Raw genomic sequence first — 10,125 nt, 5'->3', positions numbered from 1 at the left:
ATCATATAGAAACTCATGGAACCACTTTACAATACTTATTTAAACGATCTTCCATTCCCCAAATTCTATTCTTAATTATTATCATTATCTTTAAGAAGTTGCATAAAAGGCTTTCAACTAAAAATATCAGTTTAGGAGTAAAATGCAGCTTATCCCTTTGCTGATAGTAACAAAATACATCTGATAAAGATATAATATGTAACAAGGATCTGATCACTTATCATCTCCATTACTGTTATCACCCTGGTCAAAATCCATTACCTAGGGCTGGGGATATAGCCTAGTGGCAAGAGTGGGTGCCTCGGATACACGAGGCCCTAGGTTCGATTCCCCAGCACCACATATACAGAAAACGGCCAGAAGCGGCGCTGTGGCTCAAGTGGCAGAGTGCTAGCCTTGAGCAGGAAGAAGCCAGGGACAGTGCTCAGGCCCTGAGTCCAAGGCCCAGGACTGGCCAAAAAAAAAAAAAAAAAAAAATCCATTACCTAAAGTGTATTCTCTTTTCTGACCCCACTTTCCCTCAGTTTACTATCAACAACAAAGCCAAATTCATCATGGTAAAAATCTAAATCAGATCATAAGCTTCTTTTGATCAAAACTCAGAAAACAGATTCCCATCTCTCTTCGAATAAGAGCCAAATTCTTTTATAATGGCTCATTGACTGTCTCTGTACCTGGATTAGTCTGTTTTCAGATATTTTCACATTATTTCCTGCAATGGCCAGTCTTTATCAACCTGACTGGGTATGACGCCAGTTATTCAATCAAACACGAATCTAAGTTTTGCTGTAATGGTATTTTGTGGATGTGATTAACATCTAAAATCTGTTGATGTTGAGGAAAGCAGATTATCTAGGATAATCTGGTGAGTGTGAATTCAATCTCTTGAAAGGATTTAAGAAAAGTACTACGGTTTCCCTAAAGAAGAAGAAAATTTTGCTTGGTGACTGAAGCAGCAGTTGCTTGTCACTTTCCAAATTGCCCTTTTTAGAAGCCTACAGATGTTGAACTTGCTGAAAGAGCCCTCAAATCTTGTAAGCAAATCAATTCCTGTAATTTCTTTCACTTTGTCTCTCTATTTCTATTCCTCTCTGCTCTTTGTCTTTTTCTCTCTCTCTCATAATATTTATATACTTCCAGTTTTCTGTAGCATTTTTATTATTTTATAGCTATTATGTCCTAAAATAACATGTTTATATGGGATATTTATTAATATTTATTCTGTTTATTTATTGTCTATTGTCTACAGCTCTTGATTCAATGTAAACGTCACAAGTAAAAAGTACTTGCTTCATTTACTAATACGTTACCGTTGTTTAGAATAACGTTTGTAACTTAATAAATGCTAATAAATGGTTTTGAGTGAATGAGTGAGGTGCTTGATATAAACACTGAGCTTTAAAATCATTTGCTGACTGCTGACTGCTGTTTTCTATGAACCCAAAACCAGATTACAATTTGTAAGTTTATTCTTTTTTGGAAATTCTTGTTTTTTTTTAAGGCTTGATTCACTTTATTATTCTTGTATAAAAATCCTTTATTGTAGCCATAGCAGGAGCCTGGGTCCTCTGCACCTCGACTCGGTGTGGGTTTTCACAAGATGGTCAGTGAACTCTTGATAAGGAGATTTGGGAAACATGGTCTCTTCCCAGAGGTCAGAAGTCAGGTAACTGTAGGTCTTGTAGATGGTATCAAAAGTGGCCTTGGCAAAGTTCCCCAATGTAGCAGCACAGCCCCTAGCTGAGGTGTAGCAGTCATCAACACCAGCCATCATCAACAGCTTCTTGGGGATAGACACTGAAACAATTCCATTACATCTGAGTGCAGGGATGAGGCACACCAACACAGATCCACAGTGTCCTGCCACCTTGCACAGGACGATGTGAGGCTTGCCAATCTTGTTCCCTCAGTAGCCTCTCCACACAGGGACAATGGAGAGCTTGGCCAGAATGATGGCCCCTCGACTGGCAGTGGCAACCTCCTTGGAGCACCTAAAATACAAACCCATATGGCCATTGTAGTCGCCAGTGGCTACAGATGCCTTGAAACTGGTGCGTTGGGCAGCTCGAGTCTGCTTCTGCACAGGCATGATCTTCACCACCTCGTCTTTCAGTGACGGCCCCAGGAAAAAGTCAATAATCTCAGACTCCTTGATGGGCAGAGAGAAAAGATCGATTTCTTTCAGACTTGATCTTCATGTCCTTAACCTGCCGACCTAGTTTGGTGACAGTGATCTGTTCCTTGTCTTCAGCCTTGCCTCCACGAGACCCGATGTCATAAACCCGGCCTCTACCATGGCCACTATCTCGACCCCTAAGGCCGCTACCGCAGCCTTCTTGGAAGATGCCATGGCCTCCCAAGCCTGGGGCCTCAGGGTCTCCCGGGCCCTGCTGCTGCACTGGTGTCACCTGCCATTTGGTGTTCTCCCTAGAAGAAGCATCTCTTTTTGGAAATTCTTGACTGTGCTGCTAGAGCACAAACACAGACACACACACACACACACACACACACACACACACAACACACACACATCAGTAGGAAAATTCTTGGTTTGATATACCAACATAGAAAACAAAACCTTAATGTTTGTTTAGAGTGCTTAAGTCTTATGAGAGTAAAAACATTTTATTTTATTTTTTTTAATTTTTTTAAGTTTTTATTATAAAACTGATGTACAGAGAGGTTACAGTTTCATACGTTAAGCATTAGATACATTTCTTGTACTGTTTGTTACCTTGTCCCTCATACCCCCTCCCCCCTTGCCCTTTGCCCCCCCCAGGTGTTCAGTTTACTTACACCAAACAGTTTTGCAAGTATTGTTTTTGTTGTTGTTTCTCTTATTTTACCCTTTGTCTCTCAATTTTGGTATTCCCTTTCAATTTCCTAATTCTAATACGAGTATAGACGGTTTCCAATATACTCAGATAAGATTACAGAGATAGTGTAGATACAATCACAAGAAGGTGATACAAGAACATCATCAATAGTAGAAGCTAAAGATACACATGGGATGTTGAAAGTAGTTACAACTGTGATATAACAATCATTTCCATAAAATGGAGTTCATTTCACTTAGCATCATCTTATGTGATCATAAGGGTATACCTATTGGGCTCTTGTGATCCTCTGTTGTGACTTGCCTAAACCTGTGCTAATTATTCCCAATAAGGGAGACCATAGAGTCCATGTTTCTTTGGGTCTGGCTCACTTCACTTAGTATAATTTTTTCCAAGTCCTTCCATTTCCTTACAAATGGGGCTATGTCATTCTTTCTGATAGAGGCATAAAATTCCATTGTGTATATGTACCACATTTTCCTGATCCATTCGTCTACGGAGGGGCATCTGCATTGGTTCCAGATTCTCGCTATGACAAATTGCGCTGCAATGAACATTGTTGTGCTGGTGGCTTTACTGTGATTTTGTTTGTGGTTTTTTGGATAAATACCCAAAAGTGGGGTTTCTGGGTCATAGGGGAGTTCTACATGGACGGAACTTCCTTAACAAAGACCCAGAAAGGCTACAAATCAAAGAAAGGTTGGACAAATGGGACTGCATCAAACTGCAGAGCTTCTGCACGGCAAAGGACATAGCTTGCAAGATAAACAGAAAGCCCACAGACTGGGAGAAGATCTTTACCTGCCATTCAACGGACAAAGGCCTCATCTCTAAAATATATGCAGAACTAAAAAAATTACCTTCCTCCAAAACAAAACTGCAAAGAACTAATAGCCCGCTCATCAAGTGGGCTAAAGACCTACAAAGAGACTTCTCTGATGAGGAAATGAGAATGGCCAAGAGACATGAAAAAGTGCTCTACATCACTGGCCATGAAAGAAATGCAAATCAAAACAATATTGAGATTCCATCTCACCCCAGTAAGAATGTCATATATCAAGAAAACTAACAATAACAGTTGTTGGAGGGGATGTGGCCAAAAGGGAACCCACTTCATTGTTGGTGGGAATGTAAACTGGTTCAGCCACTCTGGCAAAACACTTTTTTTCTCTGAATCAGTATGTTTTAGTTAAAACAATTATCACTTATTTGTGGACTTACAGTATATAGATTAGAAATGAAAGGTTAGATTTTTTTTGTTTTTTGTTTTTGTTTTTTTTTTGCTGGTCAAGGTTAGTATTTTTTGTAGAGAGATTTTAGATTTCAGTAGTAAGAATTCTAGAAGCTAGTCAGTTCAAAGCCATGCTGATGAAGTGAATAAGATATAGATGCATTAAACACACAATTTCAATTATGTCTTCCAGATTTGCAAAGAGTACAAGCGGAATGAGAAGCTACAGGACTGGGAAGTTGGAGGACACTGTTTTACATATTTTTTTCTTGTAATGAGTTACTCAGTCCCAATTCAGACACATTTCTGATTTGCTAGAGGATGGTTTCTTATTTATATTGGTTAACTATGTCTAAATAAATTATATATGTATTTATTTGCTCAAAGTGCTATGTTAAATATCCATAGACTAGATTTTATCTTTCTCAATTATGGACACTGAGAAGTTCATCAAGAAATAGGAAAGATCAGTGTCTAATTAAAGGCAAGTTTCCCTGTTTCTAAGGGAAGCTTTCAACTGTTTCTCACACAGTGGAATGGAAAAGAGTGAGGCAAGGCTGGGGTCTGTCTTTTATAAGGGCAATACTCCTTTGGGTTTTATTCTCAAGACATACCTCCAGCCAAAGATATTCTAATACCATTCCATGTGAGTTCTGATTTCAACATGTGAATTTTAGGGCAGTACATATTTTCAAGTCATAGTAAGTTGAAAATCAAAAAGTGTGATCAAAGGAAAAGATGAATAATTGAAGCAAATACTAATATGATATACAGATTAGAGTCATCAGCAACAACTTGAGTGTAATTAACATATTAAATATGATTAAGGATGGGGAAAATGAGTGAGGTATATGAAAAATTTCAAGATTTATTGAAATCTATTATTAGATGAATCCAAAGTACATTGTAGAATTGAAGTGTTTAGAGTCTCAATTTCAAAATTAGAATTTTTAAAATACATTACATTTTTATGTATATTAAAGTATTACATAAAATGTATTTTTATATTTAACATGAATAAAAGAAATGAGGAAGAAAATATAACAGAATAGAATATTCACTGTGAACTACAGAATAAAGAAAACAATGGAAAAAAGAATATAGCAAATAAAAACATGTAGTGCTAATCATGATGGTACATGCCTCAAACCCTACCACTTCCAAGTAGGAGGACTGCAAACCTGAGGTTAACCTGGGCAATATATAGCAGGCTCTTGCCTCAAAAAAGCAAAAAAAACAAAAAAAAAAAAAAAAAAGAAAGAAAGAAAGAAAGAAAGAAATTTGCATGGCTCACAGAGAGATTTTTATTTTTTCCAAGATTCTCTTAGAAAAAGAGCTTAATATACATACATGTATATAGCAACTTAAGATAGCTATATGTAATAGCTTAATATTGTAGCTTTACATTATTTACCTGCAATTATTCTGATTAACTGAAAGATACTGTGAATCCTTGTAGCTCTGCATTATTTCAGCTGAACTAGAACTATGATCAAGAACGACTGTATGTCTAGAGTTACCTAGTACATTAGTTGCAACATGCTGGATATTTGGAAAATTGTAGGAAGGTAGATGATGTCAAACTCTTGGTTGGAATGTCTCTGTTATTTTCTTGGTCTTCTCTATGGAGTTGGCTACATTTCACCTACATGATGTTTTCAGGACTTCATGCATATGAGGATCATAAATCTGCAATGTTCTCTTGCTGGCACCAAAATTTCCCAATGTCAAAATTTAAAGAATACAGAAATAAACTCATCCTTGATGGGAAAGGAAACACATTCTGACTGAAAGAAGAATGACTGAATAAAATGCATGTGAAGGAGAAATGTAACCATTTTCAGTCAACCACAATCTAAAACTGAAAAGCTGAGAGACAGACAGATTTATATTAAAGATATATGGAAAAAGTTAATTGATAAGAATTTTCCATAACTATTTAAATATATTGAATTCCAGATTTGAAGGATTTAAAAAAAGACAAAAAAAAAATAAACAAAGACATTAATACAAAAGCCCTTGCTATCTTTAACTTAAAATGCCAAAAGAAATCTTCCTTGTCTTTCAGCTCTACTCCTCTTCCTCCTTCTTTCCTTCCTTCCTTCCTTCCTTCCTTCTTTTCTGCCTTTCTTCTTTCTGTTTCTTTTTGTGTTTCTTTCTCTATTTTCTCTTCCTCCCTCCCTCTCTCCCTCCCTCCCTCCCTCACTCCCCCTTTCCCCCTCTCTCTCTGTCTCTCTCTTTGTTTCATCCCTTCTTTCTTTCTTCTTTCTTTTCTTCCCCCCAGTAGCAGAGTATGAACTTAATATAATGTACTTGTTCACTCAGTTGGCAGTCTGCAGTTTAAGATATGCCTCCAGCTCAATATTTTGCTGGCCATTTTGAAAATGAAGCTTTTCAAAGACTTTTCTGCTCAGGCTTGTTTGGAACTGAGATGCTAAATAAAACATAGTTTTGAAGGTAGCCGGAGCAGAATTCAGCATCACTTTCAGAGCAACAATAGAAAAGTGTGGGTTAATTTCTGAACTAACATTGTAAAATCTAGAAAGTAATGCAATATTATTTTAAAGTGCTGTATGTATTAGAAACAAATAATAGTACCTAATAGTATCTATTAGAAATAGAACAAATGAATGTTGAATAGTAACATTGCTAATGATACAAAACTAGTAAAGCATACTGTGTAGGTTGTAATGAATATCAGTGAAATCAATTGGGAAGGTTCCTTGGCAATACTACCTAAAGCTGAAACTAAAACTTCATTATAATCTAAACATTTCACTTCACACACACACACACACACACACACACACACACACACACACATTTGTTTAACAGAATTAACAAGCTGTGAAACAGGGTTTCATTCTGAAATTCCTCATTTCCAATAATCATCTCTCCAAAATTGAAAAGTACAACCTACTAAAAATTATCTATAATAGCTTTCTTGAGAACTGTCTCAAACTAGAAATAACAAGCTTGAGCCAAATACAGGATGAAAAAAATAGTTATTTTTCTTTGAAAGGAATGTTAGTGATATGATTTTAATATTGACTACCTTTATCCTGAATATATTTGAGAGGTAAATTCATTCTGGTCATAAACATGATCATCGAGCATTTATAAATCAAATAATGATCTGCGAGCCTTTTCCCAATTCTTACTCTTGTGGGTAATGATCAAAGACAGGTCTAATATTCTTACATACAAATTCTCTGGACTCAATAGTCAACAAATGGAGTAAAAACAAGTTTTCCCTTCATGTATATAAAACAATAACACTCTTTGTTTTTTCAGACAGAAACAAATTTTGCTCTTTAGTAAAGGGATAAAACAGAACCTGAGTTCTTTGCAACCTTTTGGAATATGATTATAATCCTCTAAGGGCTTGAATAGTCCCAGATGTCATCAGATTTTTTACAACCCACTGACATTGCTAAAGTCCTGGGTCTTTTCCTCCTGAAACATAAACACATACCTCTGGTATTAGGTAAATCTCTCTGGATTTTTCTATACAATTGCAAATTAACTTCTCCATGCTTTCTCTCAGCCAAGATCCCAAGTTAATAATGAAATTTATTCAAAAATCTCCCATTCTGTAAAAATACAAACATATTTTCTCTATACTGCACAACATCACAGCTTTATGAAAGAAGAAAACACTTGTAAACTCTAAAATGAGTGAGTCAAGGATATATAATGACGTAAACAGAGGAAGATACATAATGAAGTAACCAGAGAAAGGAAAAAAATATATAGATAATTATATAGTATATATTATGTATAATTATAGTTCTATTTATATGAAATTTAAAGATGGGACTAATGTATGGTGATATAGGTCAGAATAAAGTTATCTAGAAGAGTTGTGTAATGGAAAGACACACATGAAAAATATGGTGTGGGGAATTTTTTACCAATATATGTTGTTGTTTTACATAAACTTTGGTGAGTTTTATGCTTAGAATTTATGAGTTACTGATTACTATTCTATAAAATGTTTCAATAAAAGAATTTATGAACATACAGTAAGCAGCTACTTCTTCTGTAGCCCCAAACAGAATAGCTTTGTAATTTTTTTTAGCAATGGTGTTAGCTTTGTTTGAAACTAAAAATAAAGGAGAAACAGATGATCAGATAAGGGATGATGATAACAGATAACAGATGATCAGATAAAGTGTCTGTTGAGTTCTTATTGATGAGAATGGCATTTGATAAAACTTGATCGTGCAATTCAGAAAAGGTACTCAACTAGGGGATTAAAGAAGGCAGAATCAAACAGCTTTTGATATTTAAAAATAGCTTCTTTTTAATTTATCTCATTCATCACAAAAACTAACACCTAGCAAGACCTTAACAGTTCTAACTTTGGAATAAATCAACCTACCAAGAATTACATGGTAAGATTCTTTTTAAGTGGCTACAGGGATAGGACTTTGCTACAATAGTAGTGCCCTTGCTAAAGAAGTGCTTATAGCAACAGACTCTATGAGAGAGAAATCATGAAGCAGATTAATTAGTTAAATTCAAAGAAACATCTATACTCTGGAATGTTAGTGGGCTAAAAAAATAAGAGACTATGAAAAGATTGTCACCAACTGATAATTATAAACATTAGTAGAAGATTTTTAGTAAAAAAATAAATAGAAAGAGACTTCTGACAGAAATATTTGCATTGCACAGATTTAGGAATTTAATGGAAACATCTTCAATAAACATATCCCATGCTAAGTAAAAGTGGGTATTGTATTAGATACATTGCAACAGAGGTCTTCACTGATCCATCATGGATTTCATAAGTGCAGATGGCCTTCAAAACTTCCCATGTTGAGATAATACATAGAACTGTGACTGAATAAATGAGTTGCAATTGGAGAGAAGCAGTAGGGAGAAGAGCAATGTGGTGGTGGTGGGGTGGGGGAACAGTCAAGGTTTAAGGTTGAAGTTCTGCATAGCACAACACTGCATCCATACTGGATGCTACACTGACCTGCCAGCTTTCTAACACAGTAACTCATGTTGGAAACAGATTGTTGAACATTTTAATTTTCCTACTTTTCTAGAGAACACACAAAAGGAAGGTGATTGAAAAAAACTGGAATCCTCTTCCTGGGGTCAAAAGCCTTGAGGTCAAAACCAATGTTCATTATCTGCCTCTTGTACTATTCACTCTTTATTTCATTCTTGCTTCCTCTAGCCCTGGGACTAGTGTACTTTGTTTACCTACGAAGTTATTCAGATGCTAATCTCTCAAGATGATCCTCCCTCTTTAGTTCCTGGCTTGCCCTGTTGTTCTCAGACTTTTGTCAATTTATGAACAAAAGAAAGCACAGGAATAAATACAGTCTACTTGTGCTGCTATTACAAAATAACACTCAAACTAAGTAAATTATAAACAAGAAGGAATTTACTTTTCATTGTTCTGGAGACTGAGAATTTCAATATCAAATCATTGATGTGTCTTTGATATCATAATGCTTTTCTTTTCCTCTAAAATGGACCTTGGCTGATGAATGAACTCATGATATATGGTGATAAGAATGGGTGGGCAAAAAGGCAGGAATCATGGTTGTTTTTTTGTTCCCATTGCAAAGTTCCTAATTACCTCATGTCTACTCAGATTTTTTTCCTCTCTTATTTGAAATACCTCACCTTCCCAGTGAAGGCCTTATTCTTGACATACAGGAACTTGACAAAGATGAAAATTCAGCAATTTGAAGCTCCACTACCTACTACCGCCTTTGAAAAAAAAACAAACTTGGGCCTGATCATCCCTCTTTTCTTCCTGTTGGCTTTGTATGCTACTAAAGAGAGCCTCTGTCTTTCATGCATTGCTTAAGTGGGTTATTGATCACCCAAAGCCTTGAATTGCTTTTACCAATATATCAAAGTACCCAACAACAGCCATTCAATTTCATAGTCCTTATTTTACTACTTCCTGTGCACTCCTCAAATACCTGAGTTAACGTACCAGCCAGTGAATCCTCTTATGACACTATCCTATTCCAGTTTGTAACCAGTGAAAGTTTTAACAAATGCATTGCTCTCACATAGACCAAG

General features: G+C 35.9%; 1 pseudogene; it reads right to left on the bottom strand.

Annotated features, from left to right (window-relative positions):
- Positions 1-1,508: 1,508 nt before the first annotated feature.
- On the bottom strand, positions 1,509-5,535 carry LOC125355711 (annotated as a pseudogene).
- Between the last annotated feature and the right edge of the window lie 4,590 nt (positions 5,536-10,125).

Source organism: Perognathus longimembris, chromosome 7, assembly GCF_023159225.1.
Source record: "Perognathus longimembris pacificus isolate PPM17 chromosome 7, ASM2315922v1, whole genome shotgun sequence".
Taxonomy (NCBI): domain Eukaryota; kingdom Metazoa; phylum Chordata; class Mammalia; order Rodentia; family Heteromyidae; genus Perognathus; species Perognathus longimembris.
This window is presented reverse-complemented; position numbering and strand designations above follow the sequence as displayed.